Source organism: Pseudophryne corroboree, chromosome 6 (genome assembly GCF_028390025.1).
Source record: "Pseudophryne corroboree isolate aPseCor3 chromosome 6, aPseCor3.hap2, whole genome shotgun sequence".
Lineage (NCBI taxonomy): Eukaryota > Metazoa > Chordata > Amphibia > Anura > Myobatrachidae > Pseudophryne > Pseudophryne corroboree.
The window spans coordinates 293,319,742-293,341,733 of NC_086449.1; the positions used below are offsets into that span (position 1 = coordinate 293,319,742).

Sequence of the window (21,992 nt, forward strand, 5' to 3'; positions counted from 1 at the left end):
GGAAGCAGGACACCCAATCTTGTTGGGAGCATACAGAACAAACAGAGCCTCTGTTTTCCGTATCCGAGCTGTTCTAGCTACATAAATCTTCAAAGCCCTAACCACATCCAGAAACTGACTCAGTGAACGTATCAGTAGCCACTGGCACCACAATAGGTTGGTTTATGTGGAAAGACGAAACCACCTTTGGAAGAAAATGTTGGCGAGTTCTCAACTCTGCCCTATCTTCATGGAAGATCAGGTAAGGGCTCTTGTGAGACTAAGCCCCCAACTCCAAAACCCGCCTTGCGGATGCCAAGGTCAAAAGCATCACCACTTTCCAAGTGAGAAACTTCAACTCTATCTCCTGTAGAGGTTCAAGCCAATGTGATTGAAGGAACTGCAACACCACATTAAGGTCCCATGGTGCCACTGGAGGCACAAATGGAGGCTGGATGTGCAGAACCCCCTTCACGAAAGTCTGAACTTCTGGAAGAGAGGCCAATTGTTTTTGGAAGAAAACCGATAAGGCCAAAATCTGGGCCTTGATTGACCCCAATCTAAGGCCTGCATCCACACCAGCCTGCAGAAAATAGAGAAAACGTCCCAACTGAAACTCTTCCGTAGGAGCCTTCTTGGATTCACACCAAGACACATATTTTCTCCAAATACGGTGGTAATGTTTAGACGTTACTCCTTTCCTGGCCTGAATAAGCGTGGGGATGACTGCCGTGGGAATACCCTTTCGGGCTAGGATCCGGCGCTCAACAGCCATGCCGTCAAACGTAGCCGCGGTAAGTCTTGATACACGCACGCCCCCTGCTGCAGCAGGTCCTCGCGAAGAGGAAGAGGCCGAGGATCTTCTATAAGCAACTCCTGAAGATCTGGGTACCAAGCCCTCCTTGGCCATTCTGGGGCAATGAAGATTGCTCGAACTCTTGTTCTTATTATCCTGAGAACTTTTGGGATCAGTGGAAGTGGAGGGAAGACATACACCGACCAGAATACCCAATGAGCCACCAGTGCACCCACTGCTATTGCTTGAGGGTCTCTCGACCTGGAACAATATCTCTGAAGCTTCTTGTTGAGACGAGATGCCATAATGTCTACTTGAGGAACTCCCCAGAGACTTGTCACCTCTACGAAGAATTCTTGGTAGAGGTTCTACTCTCCTGGATGAAGATCGTGTCTGCTGAGGAAGTCTGCTTCCCAGTTGTCTACTCCCGGAATGAAAATCACCGACAGAGCCTTTACATGTCTTTCTGCCCAGAGGAGTATCTTTGTCACCTCTGCCATTGCCGCTCTGCTTTTCGTTCCGCCCTGCCTGTTTATGTACGCGACTGCTGTTACATTGTCCGACTGGGTCTGCACGGGATGATCTTGAAGAAGATGCACCGCTTGTCGTAGGCCGTTGTAAATGGCTCTCAATTCCAGCACGTTTATGTGAAGGCAGGCCTCCTGACTTGACCATTTTCCTTGGAAGCTTTCCCCCTGAGTGACAGCTCCCCAGCCTCGGAGACTTGCATCCGTGGTTACCAGGAGCCAGTCCTGAATCCCGAACCTGCGTCCCACTAGTAGGTGAGAACTGTGTAGCCACCACAGGAGCGAAATCCTGGCTTCGGAGGACAGGATTATCTTTCGGTGTATGTGTAGGTGGGAACCTGACCACTTGTCCAACAGTTCCCACTGAAATACTCTGGCATGGAACCTGCCAAACTGTATGGCCTCGTAGGCCGCCACCATTTTCCCCAACCACCAAATGCACTGATGGATCGACACATTTGTTGGCTTTAATATCAGTTTTACCATTTTCTGGATTTCCAGAGCCTTTTCCCCCCAGAAGAAATACTCTCTGAACTTCTGTGTCCAGGATCATCCCGAGAAAAGACAATCTTGTCGTCGGTTCCAACTGTGACTTTGGAAAATGTATGATCCAACTGTGTTTTTGAAGTATGGACAGGGAGAGTGTGATGTTCTGTAGCAACTGCTCCCTGGATCTCGCTTTTATCAGGAGATCGTCCAGATAAGGAATTATATTGACTCCTTTTTGACGAAGGAGGACCATCATCTCCGCCATCACCTTGGTGAATACCCTCGGCGCCGTGGAGAGATCAAAAGGCAACGTCTGGAATTGGTAATGGCAATCCTGAACCGCGAATCTCAGATAAGCCTGGTGAGGAGGATAAATGGGAACATGCATCCTTTATGTCTACAGACATCATATAGTCCCCCCTCATCCAGACTGGAAATCACTGCCCTCAGTGATTCCATTTTTAACTTGAACCGTTTCAAGTCGAGACTCAGATTTTTTAGGTTTAGGATCGGTCTGACCGAGCCGTCCGGCTTCGGAAATACAAAGAGGCTTAAATAGAAACCCTCCCCTTGTTGTGACAAAGGTACCAGGACTATGACCTGATCCTGACATAATTTTTGGATTGCCGCTGTTACTGCCTCTCTTTCTCGAAGAGAAGCTGGCAAGGTCGATTTGAAAAATCGGCATGGGGTAACGTCTTGAAACTCCAGCTTGTACCCCTGGGACACTATTTGAAACACCCAGGGGTCCAGGCCAGATTGAATACAACCCTGGATGAACAGTTTGAGACGTACCCCCACCCGAGCAGACTCCCACAAGGGAGCCCGAGCGTCATGCTGTAGATTTGGTAGAAGTAGGGGTTGACTTCTGCTCCTGGGATCCTGAAGCCGCTGTGGACTTCTTTCCCTTTCCCCTACCAGCAAAGAAGGGGAAACCTTTCGCCTTTTTGTATTTATTGGGCCGAAAGGACTGCACGTGGGAGTGATATGTCTTTTTTGCCGGTGCAGGAGCAGAAGGCAAAAAAGTCGACTTACCTGCGGTAGCCGTCGAGACTAACGCATCCAGTCCATCACCAAATAAGGCCTCACCTTTATATGGGATAGCCTCCATATTCCTTTTGGAATCTGCATCCGCGTTCCACTGGCGAATCCACAACGCCCGCCAAGCCGATACTGCCATGGTAGCGGCTGTTGAACCCAAGAGTCCAATATCTTTCATCGCTTCTAGCATGTATGCGGCAGCGTCTTTGATATTCCCTAACTTAAGGAGTATCTCATCTTTATCAATCGTGTCAATTTCTGATGACAAGCTGTCTGACCATTTTTCAATAGCGCGACTCACTCACGCGCAAGCAATTGTGGGCCTGAGCAGCGTCCCATTGGCCACATAAATGGATTTTAACATTTTCTCCATTTTGCGGTCTGCCGACTCCTTTAGTGAAGCCGTCCCAGGTGCAGGGAGAATCACCTTCTTTGTCAACATGGACAGTGCACTGTCTAACACCGGGGGTGACTCCCATTTTTTCCTGTCCTCTGAATCCTCTTGGGAACACAAAATTTATTTTCAGGACTTACCCACACTCTTTCAAAGAGAGTATTTAGCTCACGGGAAGGAGGGAAGATCACCTTAGATTTCTTTTCCTTATAGAAATAGGCCTTCTCCTGAGGTACAGGAGTGGCTTCTGTAACTTCCAGAACCTCCCTTATAACCACAGTCATATATTGTATGTTTTTCGACAATTTATGATCTATTTCTCTGGAGTCACTATCGTCGACATAGGAATCAGTGTCCGTGTCGGTATCAGTATTTACAATATTTGCAAATGGTCTCTTATGTGACCCAGAGGGGTCGCCTGCGGATGGAAGAACAGAACCCTGAAAAATCACATCTTCCACAGACTTTCTCCAGCATTCTGCATGAGATTCAGACTTATCTAATCTCCTATTGATATGATGCATACTATCACGTAATTCTTTCACCCATGCAGGCTCTTGGTGTGCCGGCAGCGCCACCACATTACAACTCTGTGTCCCTAAAATGGCTTCCTCAGGGGAAGAACTCCCTGCCTCAGACATGTCACACTCGTGCACTACACACACACACACAGACACTCTGGGACTTATAGGGGACAGACCCACAGTAAATCTGTCAGAAGGACACAGTGTAGGAGCAGCCAGTTCACAACCCCAGCATATAATGCCTATGAACACAAAATGCCCACTGAGATGCAGCGCTTAATTTACAATGTAAATACACCTGTAAAGCACCAAATTCGCTGTGCCCCCTCCCTGTTTTACACCCTGATACTTGTAGTCAGAAGTGAAGGAGGACCAGCGATGTCTTTGCAGCTGAGGAGAGAAAATGGCGCTGAGCGAGGAGGAAGCTCCGCCCCCGCAATGGCGCGTCTTCTCATCAGAAATTTTCACATAATATTTATACTGGCGGGGGAAGGGCTGTGTCTGGGCATCTTATGCCCCCTTTTAGCCAGTTTTTTAAAGGTATTTTGCTGCCCAGGGCGCCGCCGCCCCCCCCCCCCCCTCCCTCCTGCACCAACCAACTTCCTGAAGAGTTTCATGGCTCTGCTTCTGACTGACAGGACACCATTAGCTCCTGAAGGGTACTGAATGCTAGCCGTGTCTAGATGCTCACTCCCACAGCACGCTGTCACCTCCCTCACAGAGCCAGAAGTCAGAAGACAGTTGAGTGTAAGAAGATAGATCTTCAATCAAGAGAGTGACGGCTAAGGTACAGCGCGGCTGGCGGGAGCGCAGCGCGCCATTGCTGCCCACACACACAGTGCCTTACACTCACCTGTCTTCTGACTTCTGGCTCTGTGAGGGGGGTGTGCTGTGGGAGTGAGCATCTAGACACGGCTAGCGCTCAGTACCCTTCAGGAGCTAATGGTGTCTTGTCAGCCAGAAGCAGAGCCACGAAACTCTTCAGGAAGTTGGCTCCTACTTCTGCCCCCTCAGTCCCACGAAGCAGGGAGTCTGTTGCCAGCAGTTCTCCCTGAAAATAAAAAACCTAACAAGTCTTTTCAGAGAAACTCAGTAGAGCTCCCCTGGAGTGCATCCAGTCTGCCTGGGCACATTTCTAAAACTGAGGGTCATAGGGGGAGGAGCCAGGTCCCACCCTTTGAAAAGTTTTAAAGTGCCCATGGCTCCTGCGGAACCGTCTATACCCCATGGTCATGAAGTGGACCCCAGCATGCTCTAGGACGTATGAGAAAGTTTCTTATTCCTTGCATATTTTTTTTCATGTTTTATGAAATGTATGTAAACACTGATATTATAATCCCCATTTATTGAACATCGCCAAAATATTTTTATTTATGGAGCACTTACATTATCCATAGTACTGTACAAAGAGGAGACAAACATTAAGATAAAGGAAACATGGACCTAAAACCCTAAAACGAGTGAGCACTAACAATCTAGTAGGAAATGAAGACAAATCGACGCACATATACATAAACTAATCAGACCATGAAGGGATATGCATAAGCAAACACATCAGAGGACTGAGAAGAATGCTTTTAAAATCAGACATCAGGTTTTTAAGGCATATATTTGCACAAGATGGCAGGCACTTCAGGGAAGATTTATATTAAAACAAATAATAAAGTTGTCTGACATGTGGGCTACATGCAAAAGCAGTCATTATTTACCCTGCACAAAGAAAAAAAATCTCTCATATTATAGATATATATATATATATATATATACACACATACATACATACATACATACATACCGTATAATATATATATATATATATATATATATATATATCTCAAGATATCGTTGTGAGGGTGGCCGATAAGGGAGGGGGTTTGGTTGTATTGAATGTGGAGGACTATAGGGCTGAGGAATTAAGACAGCTGTCTGACACCAATGTATACAAACGGCTTGATCAAGACCCTACAGAGTCTCTCCAGCAGGAACTCTCCCAGGTCTTGGACACAGCTGCAATTAAGGGGCTGTTGGACCCAAAACATAGGGATTCTCTTAAACGTAATTGGCCGAAGTTACCGGTCTTTTATTTAATCCCAAAGCTGCATAAAGATCCACAAAAGCCGCCAGGGAGACCCATAATTGCGGCAAGGGATTCTATTTACTATGCAGTATCCCAATTCCTAGATCATTACTTGCAGCATGTTGTCCAAGCTGAGGAGAGTTTCCTAAAGGATACTACTGCCTATATCTTGAAATTGCAAAAGCTTAATACAGTGGAAGCACATACCATAATGTGCACCATAGACGTAGTTAGTATATAAACGAACATCCCCCACCAGAGGGGCCTGCAAATTCTTAGGACGCTCCTCACAGGTAACGCACACTACAAGGGCCCAGATCTAGACTTGTTTCTTACGTTGATGGAATTGACACTAAAGTGAAATTATTTTCTCTTTGATGGCTCATTGTACATCCAGTTGCTGGGTTGTGCAATGGGGTCTTGCGTGGCACCAAGCTTCGCTAACATATTCATGTTTGAAGTTGAAAAGGAGCTGTTCTTCTCTGACCCACAGAGGATGCAATATATATCTTTCTACTGCCGCTACATCGATGATGTGTGTATGTTCTGGACTGGTCCAGAACCTGCGCTTAGACAGTTCTTGGTTGACCTCAACTCAGAAGACGAAAACAACAAATTTACATCTGAGTACAGTTCACAGAATATACATTACTTGGATGTTTCAGTCTCTTTAGTTGATTGTCAACTCGTGACTAATGTGTACCAGAAGGCGGTTGACCGCAATACCTATCTGCATGCAGATAGCCAGCATCCCCCTTCACTTAAAAGTGGTTTGCCTTTTTCCCAGTTTTTACGTATTATTCGCATCTGCTCGAATCATCAGGATGCCATAACACAAATTAATTTAATGTTAAATAAGTTTTTATTGAGGGGCTATCCTCCAAAGCTTTTACGTGAAGCTAGGGTAAAGGCACTTGCATTCCCGAGAGAGCAGGCATTAAAGCACAACCAGGTATCCACTTTGCAGAATAAAATGATTTGGCCACAACAATATTCATCTAACTCAGAATCCTTTGTGGCAGCAGCTAAAAAATATTGGCCTGTTTTCAACAGTGATTTAACCATACCAGGTCTGTTGAATAAAACTTTAATGCCTGGTTTCCATAGAGGCCGGAATATCAAGGATGTCGTAGTACATAACGACATCACGAGTTTTATAGCTCACCCACAGACTCACTTTTTGTCCAGAAAATCGGGCAATTTTAAGTGCATCAATTGCACGACTTGCCAATACTTAGAGACAGGGGCTTATTTTTCGCATCCGCGCTCAGGCAAAAGGTTCAAAATTAATTACCCCTTAACTTGCTCTAGCACCCATGTAGTCTACTACATCAAATGCCCATGTGGCTTACTATACGTGGGCAAAACAATTCGCAGTTTTAAGAAAAGGATGGCAGCTCATTGATCGGGTATTAGAAAGGCCATTGAGAGCGCTGAAACCACCACTAAAAATAAAATGAATGATCAACCGGTCGTCAGGCATTTCCGTGATTTTCGCCACAGTGTAGCCGCATTAAGGTACAAGATGATCGATTGGGTACCCCCCTGTAGAAGAGGTGGCAATAGGGACAACTTACTATTGCGATTAGAGACAAAGTGGATTTATAAGCTACAAACCCTGCAGCCGATCGGGTTGAATGAGTAATTATCTTACACTTGCTTTTTAGAAACATAGGACACGTTATACCAGTAATGATTTTGATCTTTTGAATGTAACTGTTTCTTTCAGTATATGCTCTGTTTAGATCAGCTGTGTTATTATGTAATGTCATTTAATTCACAGTGAGTCATCTAGTATTGATGCACTAATGTTCTTTATAACCACAAGCAGAGTGTTATATTCCATTTTCTCCGTTTTTACTATTGTGCAGCATTGTTACCATGGTGATGGGTATCACTATAGCAACGCCCAGGCCCCCCGCCCAGCTCTACCAGCCGTGTGACGCGGATGTGAGTTCACTTCCGGGGACGGCGACGGGAAGCGGCCGACGGGCTTAGCGTGCACCTGGGTGAGTTAAATAAAGGTAGGTCTTTTTCTGTTGTTCTGTATTGCCCTGACGAAGGAGATTAAAGGTCTCCGAAACGTAGACCAAGCATCTTTACAATATTGAAGTTTCCTGAGTGCCGTTTTTTCTTCACACATATTATATATATATATATATATATATATATATATATATATATAAAAATTTCACAAACGGATCGGCACTCGCCTAAATGGGGTATACTTGCTCCGGTGCCCTCTGGAAAAGTCCATCCATACAGCAGCAATTGTTGCATCAGCGGCACTCAGAGACTGGAGAGGCACATGTAAGTGGAAGAAAAACTGTGATTTAATTCATAATGTCAGCTTGTAATCCAACGTTTCGGGGCACAAACGCCCCTTTGTCAAGGTGAGCATAACAACAGTATATAACAGTATAACAGTAACTGTTGTTATGCTCACCTTGACAAAGGGGCGTTCGCGCCCCGAAACATTGTATTACAAGCTGACATTATGAATTAAAGCACAGAGTTTTTCTTCCACTTATATGTGCTTCTCATGCAACAATTGCTGCTGTATATATATATATATATATATATATATATATATATTATATTATATATATATATATATATATATATATTATATTATATATCTCCACACACAAGTCCATACTATGCCAGCACTCATTTATATACAGCAACGTGCTCAACTAGGTTGAGTCATTAGGTCGACCACTGAAGGTTGACATGGGAATTAGGTCGACATGTACTAGGTCGACAGCTGAAAAGGTCGACATGAGTTTTTGGACTTTTTTTGGTGTCGTTATCTTTATAAAGTGACGGTGAACCCCAAATAGTGCACCGTGTTTGCTCGCCATGCTTCGGGCAAGGTTACTGTTCCAATCGTAGTCCACATGGATCGTCAAAAATGAAAAAAAAAAATGTTTTAAAAATGTGAAAAACTCATGTCGACCTTTTGACCTGTCGACCTAATGACCTGTCGACCTAAGCTGTGTCGACCTAACAACCGTATCCCCTCAGAGTCAGTAGTGATGCAAATGAAACTGTATTAGGTCAAGTACTTTCGGGGACAGCGCCCCGTCCTCAGGACCACACATAGACAGAGACAACATACATAAAAACGTACCCACTTTTAAATAGTGATGTGCACCGGAAATTTTTTCGGGTTTTGTGTTTTGGTTTTGGGTTCGGTTCCGCGGCCGTGTTTTGGCAAAACCTCACCGAAAATTTTTTGTCGGATTCTGGTGTTTTTTTCAAAAAACCCTAAAAAACAGCTTAAATCATAGAATTTGGGGGTCATTTTGATCCCATAGTATTATTAACCTCAATAACCATAATTTCCACTCATTTCCAGTCTATTCTGAACACCTCACAATATTATTTTTAGTCCTAAAATTTGCACCGAGGTCGCTGGATGGCTAAGCTAAGCGACACAAGTGGCCGACACAAACACCTGGCCCATCTAGGAGTGGCACTGCAGTGTCAGGCAGGATGGCCCTTCAAAAAAATTGTCCCCAAACAGCACATGATGCAAAGAAAAAAAGAGGCTCACCAAGGTCGCTGTGTGACTAAGCTAAGCGACACAAGTGGCCGACACAAACACCTGGCCCATCTAGGAGTGGCCCTGCAGTGTCAGGCAGGATGGCCCTTCAAAAAAATTGTCCCCAAACAGCACATGATGCAAAGAAAAATGAAAGAAAAAAGAGGTGCAAGATGGAATTGTCCTTGGGCCCTCCCACCCACCCTTATGTTGTATAAACAGGACATGCACACTTTAACGAACCCATCATTTCAGGGTCTGCCACACGACTGTGACTGAAATGACTGGTTGGTTTGGGCCCCCACCAAAAAAGAAGCAATCAATCTCTCCTTGCACAAACTGGCTCTACAGAGGCAAGATGTCCACCTCATCATCATCCTCCGATTCCTCACCCCTTTCACTGTGTACATCCCCCTCCTCACAGATTATTGATTCGTCCCCACTGGAATCCACCATCTCAGGTCCCCGTGTACTTTCTGGAGGCAATTGCTGCTGGTGAATGTCTCCACGGAGGAATTGATTATAATTCATTTTAATGATCATCTTCTCCACATTTTCTGGAAGTAACCTCGTACGCCGATTGCTGACAAGGTGAGCGGCTGCACTAAACACTCTTTCGGAGTACACACTGGAGGGAGGGCAACTTAGGTAGAATAAAGCCAGTTTGTGCAAGGGCCTCCAATTTGTCTCTTTTTCTTGCCAGTATACGTACGGACTGTCTGACGTGCCTACTTGGATGCGGTCACTCATATAATCCTCCACCATTCTTTCAATGGTGACAGAATCATATGCAGTGACAGTAGACATGTCAGTAATCGTTGGCAGGTCCTTCAGTCCGGATCAGATGTCAGCACTCGCTCCAGACTGCCCTGCATCACCGCCAGCGGGTGGGCTCGGAATTCTTAGCCTTTTCCTCGCACCCCCAGTTGCGGGAGAATGTGAAGGAGGAGATGGTGACGGGTCACGTTCCGCTTGACTTGACAATTTTCTCACCAGCAGGTCTTTGAACCTCTGCAGACTTGTGTCTGCCGGAAAGAGAGATACAACGTAGGTTTTAAATCTAGGATCGAGCACGGTGGCCAAAATGTAGTGCTCTGATTTCAACAGATTGACCACCCATGAATCCTGGTTAAGCGAATTAAGGGCTCCATCCACAAGTCCCACATGCCTAGCGGAATCGCTCTGTTTTAGCTCCTCCTTCAATGTCTCCAGCTTCTTCTGCAAAAGCCTGATGAGGGGAATGACCTGACTCAGGCTGGCAGTGTCTGAACTGACTTCACGTGTGGCAAGTTCAAAGGGTTGCAGAACCTTGCACAATGTTGAATTCATTCTCCACTGCGCTTGAGTCAGGTGCATTCCACCTCCTTTGCCTATATCGTGGCCAGATGTATAGGCTTGAATGGCCTTTTGCTGCTCCTCCATCCTCTGAAGCATATAGAGTGTTGAAGTCCACCTCATTACCACCTCTTGCTTCAGATGATGGCAGTGCAGGTTCAGGAATGTTTGGTGGTGCTCCAGTCTTCTGTACGCGGTGCCTGAATGCCGAAACTGGCCCGCAATTCTTCGGGCCACCGACAGCATCTCTTGCACGCCCCTGTCGTTTTTTAAATAATTCTGCACCACCAAATTCAAGGTATGTGCAAAACATGGGACGTGATGGAATTTGCCCAGATGTAATGCACGCACAATATTGCTGGCGTTGTCCGATGTCACAAATCCCCAGGAGAGTCCAATTGGGGTAAGCCATTCTGCGATGATCTTCCTCAGTTGCCGTAAGAGGTTTTCGGCTGTGTGCCTATTCTGAAAAGCGGTGATACAAAGCGTAGCCTGCCTAGAAACGAGTTGGCGTTTGCGAGATGCTGCTACTGGTGCCGCCGCTGCTGTTCTTGCTGCGGGAGGCAATACATCTACCCAGTGGGCCCTGCTCCACTTGTCCACATGTCCGTGGTTAAGTGGACATTAGGTACAACTGCATTTTTTAGGACACTGGTGAGTCTTTTTCTGAGGTCTGTGTACATTTTCGGTATCGCCTGCCTAGAGAAATGGAACCTAGATGGTATTTGGTACCGGGGACACAGTACCTCAATCAAGTCTATAGTTGCCTCTGAATTAACGATGGATACCGGAACCACGTTTTTCATCGCCCAGGCTGCCAAGGCCTGGGTTATCTGCTTTGCAGCAGGATGACTGCTGTGATATTTCATCTTCCTCGCAAAGGACTGTTGGACAGTCAATTGCTTACTGGAAGTAGTACAAGTGGTCTTCCGACTTCCCCTCTGGGATGACGATCGACTCCCAGCAGCAACAACAGCAGCGCCAGCAGAAGTAGGCGTTACACTCAAGGATGCATCGGAGGAATCCCAGGTAGGAGAGGACTCGTCAGACTTGACAGTGACATGGCCTGCAGGACTATTAGCTTTCCTGGGTAAGGAGGAAATTGACACTGAGGGAGTTGGTGGTGTGGTTTGCAGGAGCTTGGTTACAAGAGGAAGGGATTTAGTGGTCAGTGGACTGCTTCCGCTGTCACCCAAAGTTTTTGAACTTGTCACTGATTTATGATGAATGCGCTGCAGGTGACGTATAAGGGAGGATGTTCCGAGGTGGTTAACGTCCTTACCCCTACTTATTACAGCTTGACAAAGGCAACACACGGCTTGACACCTGTTGTCCGCATTTGTGTTGAAATAATTCCACACCGAAGAGCTGATTTTTTTTGTATTTTGACCAGGCATGTCAATGGCCATATTCCTCCCACGGACAACAGGTGTCTCCCCGGGTGCCTGACTTAAACAAACCACCTCACCATCAGAATCCTCCTTGTCAATTAATCTCCCCAGCGCCAGCAACACCCATATCCTCATCCTGGTGTACTTCAACAGTGACATCTTCAATTTGACTATCAGGAACTGGACTGCGGGTGCTCCTTCCAGCAGGCGTGCAAATGGTGGAAGGCGCAAGCTCTTCCCGTCCAGTGTTGGGAAGGTCAGGCATCGCAACCGACACAATTGGACTCTCCTTGGGGATTTGTGATTTAGAAGAACGCACAGTTCTTTGCTGTGCTTTTGCCAGCTTAAGTCTTTTCTTTTTTCTAGCGAGAGGATGAGTGCTTCCATCCTCATGTGAAGCTGAACCACTAGCCATGAACATAGGCCAGGGCCTCAGCCGTTCCTTGCCACTCCGTGTCGTAAATGGCATATTGGCAAGTTTACGCTTCTCCTCAGACGCTTTTAATTTTGATTTTTGGGTCATTTTACTGAACTTTTGTGTTTTGGATTTTACATGCTCTCTACTATGACATTGGGCATCGGCCTTGGCAGACGACGTTGATGGCATTTCATCGTCTCGGCCATGACTACTGGCAGCAGCTTCAGCACAAGGTGGAAGTGGATCTTGATCTTTCCCTATTTTAACCTCCACATTTTTGTTCTCCATTTTTTAATGTGTGGAATTATATGCCAGTATCAATAGCAATGGCCTACTACTATATTTACTGCGCAAAACTAAAATGCACCACAGGTATAGAATGTAGATGGATAGTATACTTAATGGATGACGAGTGACGACACAGAGGTAGGTACAGCAGTGGCCTACCGTACTGCTATATATAGTATACTGGTGGACACTATCAGCAAACTGCAAAACTAAAATGCACCACAGGTATAGAATGTAGATGGATAGTATACTTAATGGATGACGAGTGACGACACAGAGGTAGGTACAGCAGTGGCCTACCGTACTGCTATATATAGTATACTGGTGGACACTGTCAGCAAACTGCAAAACTAAAATGCACCACAGGTATAGAATGTAGATGGATAGTATACTTAATGGATGACGACACAGAGGTAGGTACAGCAGTGCACTCTGCACTGTACTCCTCCTATATAATATTAATTATACTGGTGGTCCCCAGTCCCCACAATAAAGCAGCACACTGAGCACAGATATGGAGTGTTTTTCAGGCAAACAACGTATACTGGTGGTCACTGTCAGCAAAACTGTGCACTGTACTCCTGCTATAGCTGCTCCCCAGTCCCCACAATTAAGCAGTGTGAGCACTCAGCACAGATATATTATGCAGCACACTGAGCACAGATATGGTATGGAGCGTTTTTTTCAGGCAGAGAACGGATAAAAATAAGAATTTACTCACCGGTAATTCTATTTCTCATAGTCCGTAGTGGATGCTGGGGACTCCGTAAGGACCATGGGGATTAGCGGCTCCGCAGGAGACTGGGCACAACTATAAAGAAAGCTTTTAGACTACAGGTGTGCACTGGCTCCTCCCACTGAGACCCTCCTCCAGACTTCAGTTAGGATACTGTGCCCGGAAGAGCTGACACAAATAGGAAGGATTTTGAATCCCGGGTAAGACTCATACCAGCCACACCAATCACACCGTATAACTCGTGATACAATACCCAGTTAACAGTATGATAACAACTGAGCCTCTCAACAGATGGCTCAACAATAACCCTTTAGTTAAGCAATAACGATATACAAGTATTGCAGACAATCCGCTCTTGGGATGGGCGCCCAGCATCCACTACGGACTATGAGAAATAGAATTACCGGTGAGTAAATTCTTATTTTCTCTAACGTCCTAAGTGGATGCTGGGGACTCCGTAAGGACCATGGGGATTATACCAAAGCTCCCAAACGGGCGGGAGAGTGCGGATGACTCTGCAGCACCGAATGAGAGAACTCAAGGTGCTCCTCAGCCAGGATGTCAAATTTGTAGAATTTAGCAAACGTGTTTGACCCCGACCAAGTAACTGCTCGGCAAAGTTGAAGAGCCGAGACCCCTCGGGCAGCCGCCCAAGAAGAGCCCACCTTCCTCGTGGAATGGGCTTTTACGGATTTAGGATGCGGCAGTCCAGCCGCATAATGTGCAAGCTGAATCGTACTACATATCCAGCGAGCAATAGTCTGCTTTGAAGCAGGTGCACCCAACTTGTTGGGCGCATACAGGATAAATAGCGAGTCAGTCTTTCTGACTCCAGCTGTCCTGGAAACATAAATTTTTAGGGCCCTGACTACATCCAACAACTTGGAAGCCTCCAAGTCATTTGTAGCCGCAGGCACCACGATAGGTTGGTTCAGATGAAAAGCTGATACCACTTTGGGGAGAAACTGGGGACGAGTCCTCAATTCTGCCCTATCCATATGGAAAATCAGATAAGGGCTTTTACATGACAAAGCCGCCAATTCTGAAACACGCCTGGCCGAAGCCAAAGCCAACAACATGACCACTTTCCACGTGAGATATTTCAAATCCACGGTTTTCAGTGGCTCAAACCAATGTGACTTTAGGAAATCCAACACCACGTTGAGATCCCAAGGTGCCACTGGAGGCACAAAAGGGGGCTGAATATGCAGCACTCCCTTAACAAAAGTCTGAACTTCAGGTAGTGAAGCAAATTCTCTCTGGAAGAAAATCGATAGAGCCGAAATCTGGACCTTAATGGACCCCAATTTAAGGCCCATAGTCACCCCTGACTGTAGGAAGTGCAGGAACCGGCCCAGCTGAAATTCTTCCGTTGGGGCCTTCCTGGCCTCACACCACGCAACATATTTTCGCCATATGCGGTGATAATGGTTTGCAGTTACTTCTTTCCTAGCTTTAATCAGCGTAGGAATGACTTCCTCCGGAATGCCCTTTTCCTTCAGGATCCGGTGTTCAACCGCCATGCCGTCAAACGCAGCCGCGGTAAGTCTTGGAACAGACAGGGCCCCTGCCGCAGCAGGTCTTGTCTGAGCGGTAGAGGCCATGGGTCCTCTGACATCATTTCTTGAAGTTTCGGATACCACGCTCTTCTTGGCCAATCCGGAACAATGAGTATGGTTCTCACTCCTCTTCTCCTTATTATCCTCAGTACCTTTGGTATGAGAGGAAGAGGAGGGAACACAAAAACCGATCGGTACACCCACGGTGTTACCAGAGCGTCCACAGCTATCGCCTGCGGGTCTCTCGACCTGGCGCAATATTTTTCTAGCTTTTTGTTTAGGCGGGACGCCATCATGTCCACCTGTGGCTTTTCCCACTGGTTTACAATCATTTGAAAGACTTCTGGATGAAGTCCCCACTCTCCCGGGTGGAGGTCGTGCCTGCTGAGGAAGTCTGCTTCCCAGTTGTCCACTCCCGGAATGAACACTGCTGACAGTGCTAACACGTGATTTTCCGCCCATCGGAGAATCCTTGTGGCTTCTGCCATCGCCGTCCTGCTTCTCGTGCCGCCCTGTCGATTTACATGGGCGACCGCCGTGATGTTGTCTGACTGGATCAGTACCGGCTGGTTTTGAAGCAGGGGTTTTGCCTGACTTAGGGCATTGTAAATGGCCCTTAGTTCCAGAATATTTATGTGCAGGGAAGTCTCCTGACTTGACCATAGTCCTTGGAAGTTTCTTCCCTGTGTGACTGCTCCCCAGACTCGAAGGCTGGCATCCGTGGTCACCAGGACCCAGTCCTGTATGCCGAATCTGCGGCCCTCTAGAAGATGAGCACTCTGCAGCCACCACAGCAGAGACACCCTTGTCCTCGGAGACAGGGTTATCAGACGATGCATCTGAAGATGCGATCCGGACCACTTGTCCAACAGGTCCCACTGAAAGGTTCTTGCATGAAACCTGCTGAATGGAATCGCTTCGTAGGAAGCTACCATTTTTCCCAGGATCCGCGTGCAGTGATGCACCGACACCTGTTTTGGTTTTAGGAGGCCTCTGACTAGAGATGACAGCTCCTTGGCCTTTTCCTCCGGGAGAAACACTTTTCTCTGTTCTGTGTCCAGAACCATCCCTAGGAACAGCAGGCGTGTCGTAGGGACCAGCTGTGACTTTGGAATGTTTAGAACCCAGCCGTGCTGTTGTAGCACTTCCCGAGATAGTGCTACCCCTACCAACAACTGCTCTCTGGACCTCGCCTTTATCAGGAGATCGTCCAAGTACGGGATAATTAAAACTCCCTTCTTTCGAAGGAGTATCATTATTTCCGCCATTACCTTGGTAAAGACCTTCGGAGCCGTGGAGAGACCGAACGGCAACGTCTGGAATTGGTAATGACAATCTTGTACCACAAACCTGAGGTACTCCTGGTGAGGATGGTAAATGGGGACATGTAGGTAGGCATCCTTGATGTCCAGCGATACCATGTAATCCCCCTCGTCCAGGCTTGCAATAACCGCCCTGAGCGATTCCATCTTGAACTTGAATTTTTTTATATATGTGTTCAAGGATTTCAAATTTAAAATGGGTCTCACCGAACCGTCCGGTTTCGGTACCACAAACATTGTGGAATAGTAACCCCTTCCTTGTTGAAGTAGGGGCACCTTTACTATCACTTGTTGTGAATACAGCTTTTGAATTGCCTGTAACACTGCCTCCCTGCCTGAGGGAGTGGTTGGCAAGGCAATTTGAGGAAACGGCGGGGGGGAGACGTCTCGAATTCCAGCTTGTACCCCTGAGATACTACTTGAAGGATCCAGGGATCCACCCGTGAGCGAGCCCACTGATTGCTGAAATTTTTGAGACGGGCCCCCACCGTACCTGGCTCCGCCTGTGAAGCCCCAGCGTCATGCTGTGGACTTAGAGGAAGCGGGGGAGGACTTTTGCTCCTGGGAACTGGCTGTATGCTGCAGCTTCTTTCCCCTACCTCTGCCTCTGGGCAGAAAGGACGCGCCTTTAACCCGCTTGCCCCTATTGGGCCGAAAGGACTGTACCTGATAATACGGTGCTTTCTTTGGTTGTGAGGGAACATGGGGTAAAAATGTAGACTTCCCAGCTGTTGCTGTGGAAACTAGGTCCGAGAGACCGTCCCCGAACAATTCCTCACCCTTATAAGGCAGAACTTCCATGTGTCGTTTGGAATCTGCATCACCTGTCCACTGCCGAGTCCATAACCCTCTCCTGGCAGAAATGGACATTGCACTAATTTTGGATGTCAGCCGGCAAATATCCCTCTGTGCATCCCTCATGTATAAAAGTGCGTCTTTTATATGCTCTACGTTTAGCAAAATAGTGTCCCTGTCTAGGGTATCTATATTTTCGGACAGGGAATCTGACCACGCAGCAGCAGCACTGCACATCCAGGCTGAAGCTATAGCCGGTCTCAATATAACACCTGTGTGTGTATATATAGATTTCAGGATAGCCTCCTGCTTTCTATCAGCAGATTCCTTCAGGGCGGCCGTATCCGGAGACGGTAGTGCCACCTTCTTTGACAAGCGTGTGAGCGCTTTATCCACCCTAGGGGATGTTTCCCAGCGTGACCTATCCTCTGGCGGGAAAGGGTACGCCATTAGTAACCTCTTAGAAATTACCAGCTTTTTATCAGGGGAAGCCCACGCTTCTTCACACACTTCATTTAACTCTTCAGAAGGAGGAAAAGCTACTGGTAGTTTTTTCTCTCCAAACATTATACCCTTTTTTGTGGTACCGGGGGTAACATCAGAAATGTGCAACACATTTTTCATTGCCTCAATCATGTAACGTGTGGCCCTACTGGAAGTTACATTAGTCTCCTCGTCGTCGACACTGGAGTCAGTATCCGTGTCGACATCTGTGTCAACCATCTGAGGTAGCGGGCGTTTTAGAGCCCCTGATGGCTTTTGAGACGCCTGGGCAGACACAGGCTGAGAAGCCGGCTGTCCCACATTTGGTATGTCGTCAAACCTTTTATGTAAGGAGTCGACACTATCACGTAATTCCTTCCACAGCACTATCCACTCAGGTGTCGACCCCGCAGGGGGTGACATCACATTTACAGGCATCTGCTCCGCCTCCACATAAGCCTCCTCATCAAACATGTCGACACAGCCGTACCGACACACCGCAAACACACAGGGAATGCTCTGACAGAGGACAGGACCCCACAAAGCCCTTTGGGGAGACAGAGAGAGAGTATGCCAGCACACACCAGAGCGCTATATAACACTGGGATCCCACTATCAATGAGTGTTTTCCCTTATAGCTGCTTTTTTATATATATCTGATATATATATATTATCTATACTGTGCCTAAATTTAGTGCCCCCCCCCCTCTCTTTTTTACCCTTCTGTAGCGTTCAGACTGCAGGGGAGAGAGCCAGGGAGCTTCCTTCCAGCGGAGCTGTGAGGGAAAAATGGCGCCAGTGTGCTGAGGGAGAAGCCCCGCCCCCTTTTCGCGGACTTTCTCCCGCTTTTTCTGGAATACTGGCAGGGGTAATTTTACATCTATATAGCCTCTAGGACTATATATGATGTATATTTGCCAGCCAAGGTGTCATATATTGCCCTCAGGGCGCCCCCCCCCCAAGCGCCCTGCACCCATCAGTGACCGAAGTGTGAGGTGTACATGAGGAGCAATGGCGCACAGCTGCAGTGCTGTGCACTACCTTGGTGAAGACCGAAGTCTTCTGCCGCCGATTTTCCGGACCTCTTCGTTGCTTCTGGCTCTGTAAGGGGGACGGCGGCGCGGCTCCGGGAACGAACACCAAGGTCGGGTCCTGCGGTCGATCCCTCTGGAGCTAATGGTGTCCAGTAGCCTAAGAAGCCCAAACTACCACCTGTTAGGTAGGTTCGCTTCTTCTCCCCTTAGTCCCTCGCTGCAGCGAGTCTGTTGCCAGCAGATCTCACTGTAAAATAAAAAACCTAAATATACTTTCTTTCTAGGTGCTCAGGAGAGCCCCTAGTGTGCATCCAGCTCAGCCGGGCACAAGAATCTAACTGAAGTCTGGAGGAGGGTCTTAGTGGGAGGAGCCAGTGCACACCAGTAGTCTAAAAGCTTTCTTTATAGTTGTGCCCAGTCTCCTGCGGAGCCGCTAATCCCCATGGTCCTTACGGAGTCCCCAGCATCCACTTAGGACGTTAGAGAAAACTGGTGGTCACTTATCAGCAAAACTCTGCACTGTACTCCTAACAGCTGCTCCCCTCATCCTCCCCACAATTAAGCAATAAACAACCAATCAACTGTCTTCTACAATAAACGGAGAGGACGCCAGCCACGTCCTCTCCCTATCATCTCCAATGCACGAGTGAAAATGGCGGCGACGCGCGGCTGCTTATATAGAATCCGAATCTCGCGAGAATCCGACAGCGGGATGATGACGTTCGGGCGCGCTCGGGTTAGCCGAGCAAGGCGGGAAGGTTCGAACCTGCCTCGGACCCGTGTAAACAAGGTGAAGTTCGGGGGGGTTCGGTTTACGAGAAACCGAACCCGCTCATCACTACTTTTAAACCCCCTCTCACCTATCCGCTCCATTCACCGCCCGCTGAGCAGCGCGCCGCCAGCCGGAATCAAGCCCCAGTGACGTACTAACGCCGTAACTCACTGCCGTTGCCCTGGTAAATGCAAAGCTTGCACTCCAGTGGCCACAGACGGCGTTCCACCGTACAAGCCATCCAGGGTTTCCATAGCTGCCGACCCCCTGGTACACCACGGATCAGGCACTGAATGGACCGGACAAGTGCACAATAAACATCTATAATAGATAATAAATAACATACAAAAAATACAAATAATAAAAGTGGGTAAGTTTTTGTGTCTGTTGTCTCTGTGTGGTCCCGAGGACGGGGCGCTGTCCCCGAAAGTACTTGACCTAATCCAGTTTTATTTGCATCACTGCTGTCTCCGAGTTCCGTCATTATGTGAATATATTCATTGAGGATTCTGCTGCACCGGAGCACGTTGCTGTATATAAGTGAGTGCCGGCATAGTATGGACTTGTATTGTAGTGCTTGTTAGCACATATTGCAGGGCACCTACGTTCACTTTTTTTAGTGAATTAACACTATCCTCCAGAGACACCTATCTGTGTGTAAATTTATTCTGTGCATTGCGATGGAACACGATCAGTTTGGTCCATCCCTATTAGATCAATCTAGCGGTGCAGGGGTTACTGTGACCCCACTGGGAGAGACTTTCAGTTTAGTGTGGGAGTTGAACGGATCCCATCTCAGGAAGTATGATCACTAAATGACATTGCCTTTAATTCTGATGACGTCTATCGCCAACTTCTGAGAATGAAAAGCCGTGATATAGACTTTTTGTTACACAGTATTTCTCTTTCAGATTATTATAGAGACCGTAAAATCCCACGTGGTTTCAGGGTCAAAAATGTACCGACGATCGGATTCAATAATGCGGAGTTCGTAAGTGAGTGGGTAGCTATACTGAATAAGTGTGCTTTTAACCTTATGATTCTAGTTGTGGAAGAAGCTAACAAAGAATTGTGCGTCACCAGACAGAAAATAGCCACTTATGAGAAAGAGCATAAAAAAACACTTGAGGAGGACACCAGCTGCAATTGGCTGCAGAAACTGGAATCCCAAGTGTGAGCAATACCGCAGGGAACTCCTTAAGTTCAAAAGGAGTAAACGCTTTGCAGTGGATTCAGACTATGATGAAAATCTTGTCTATAATTAGCTATCCGGTGGTGGTAATCAGGGCAGGTCGAAATCCGTCTAAACGCCGACCTTGGAGGAGGAATAGACAGCACCAGCACAATGCTGAAGCTAGATCAAGCGCAGATAGTGATTTTTTGGTCTCTGAATCTGATGAGGGTAGTAGATCCGATGTGGCACCTTTAGGAGCAGCAAAAAAGGATGTTTCCAGAACAAAAGATGATCTCCCACCCGCCGGGGTGGGCAGAACCAGAGGGTCCAGAAAGGTGGTAGACAAGAAGAAAACTTAATATTTAATCTCTTTGACAGAGTTCTCTCTGGATTAGAACTACAAGTTCTCAATCGATGTACAGAGGGAAAAAATAAGAATTTACTTACCGATAATTCTATTTCTCGTAGTCCGTAGTGGATGCTGGGGACTCCGTCAGGACCATGGGGAATAGCGGGCTCCGCAGGAGACAGGGCACATCTAAAAAGCTTTTTAGGTCACATGGTGTGTACTGGCTCCTCCCCCTATGACCCCCCTCCAAGCCTCAGTTAGGTACTGTGCCCGGACGAGCGTACACAATAAGGAAGGATCTTGAATCCCGGGTAAGACTCATACCAGCCACACCAATCACACCGTACAACTTGTGATCTGAACCCAGTTAACAGTATGATAACAAAACGAAGTAGCCTCTGAAAAAATGGCTCACAACAATAGTAATAACCCGATCTTTGTAACAATAACTATGTACAAGCATTGCAGACAATCCGCACTTGGGATGGGCGCCCAGCATCCACTACGGACTACGAGAAATAGAATTATCGGTAAGTAAATTCTTATTTTCTCTAACGTCCTAGTGGATGCTGGGGACTCCGTCAGGACCATGGGGATTATACCAAAGCTCCCAAACGGGCGGGAGAGTGCGGATGACTCTGCAGCACCGAATGAGAGAACTCCAGGTCCTCTTTAGCCAGAGTATCAAATTTGTAAAATTTTACAAACGTGTTCTCCCCTGACCACGTAGCTGCTCGGCAAAGTTATAATGCCGAGACTCCTCGGGCAGCCGCCCAGGATGAGGCCACCTTCCTTGTGGAATGGGCATCTACATATTTCGGCTGTGGCAGGCCTGCCACAGAATGTGCAAGCTGAATTGTACTACAAATCTAGCGTGCAATAGACTGCTTAGAAGCAGGAGCACCCAGCTTGTTGGGTGCATACAATATAAACAGCAAGTCAGACTTTCTGACTCCAGCCGT

At 47.2% G+C, this 21,992-nt stretch overlaps 1 protein-coding gene and 1 long non-coding RNA gene across 4 annotated transcripts in view; one reads left to right on the plus strand and one right to left on the minus strand.

The window, feature by feature from the left end:
- NEDD4 (NEDD4 E3 ubiquitin protein ligase) overlaps positions 1–21,992 on the minus strand; it is a 470,501-nt gene that overhangs the window by 321,717 nt on the left and 126,792 nt on the right. The gene's annotated exons all lie outside the window — the stretch shown is intronic.
- The window catches only part of LOC134932086 (uncharacterized), a 92,710-nt gene continuing 78,422 nt past the window's right edge, over positions 7,705–21,992 (plus strand). The window contains exon 1 of the long non-coding RNA XR_010179242.1: positions 7,705–7,851. This is a non-coding gene — a long non-coding RNA (uncharacterized LOC134932086). The remainder of the gene's footprint in view (positions 7,852–21,992) is intronic.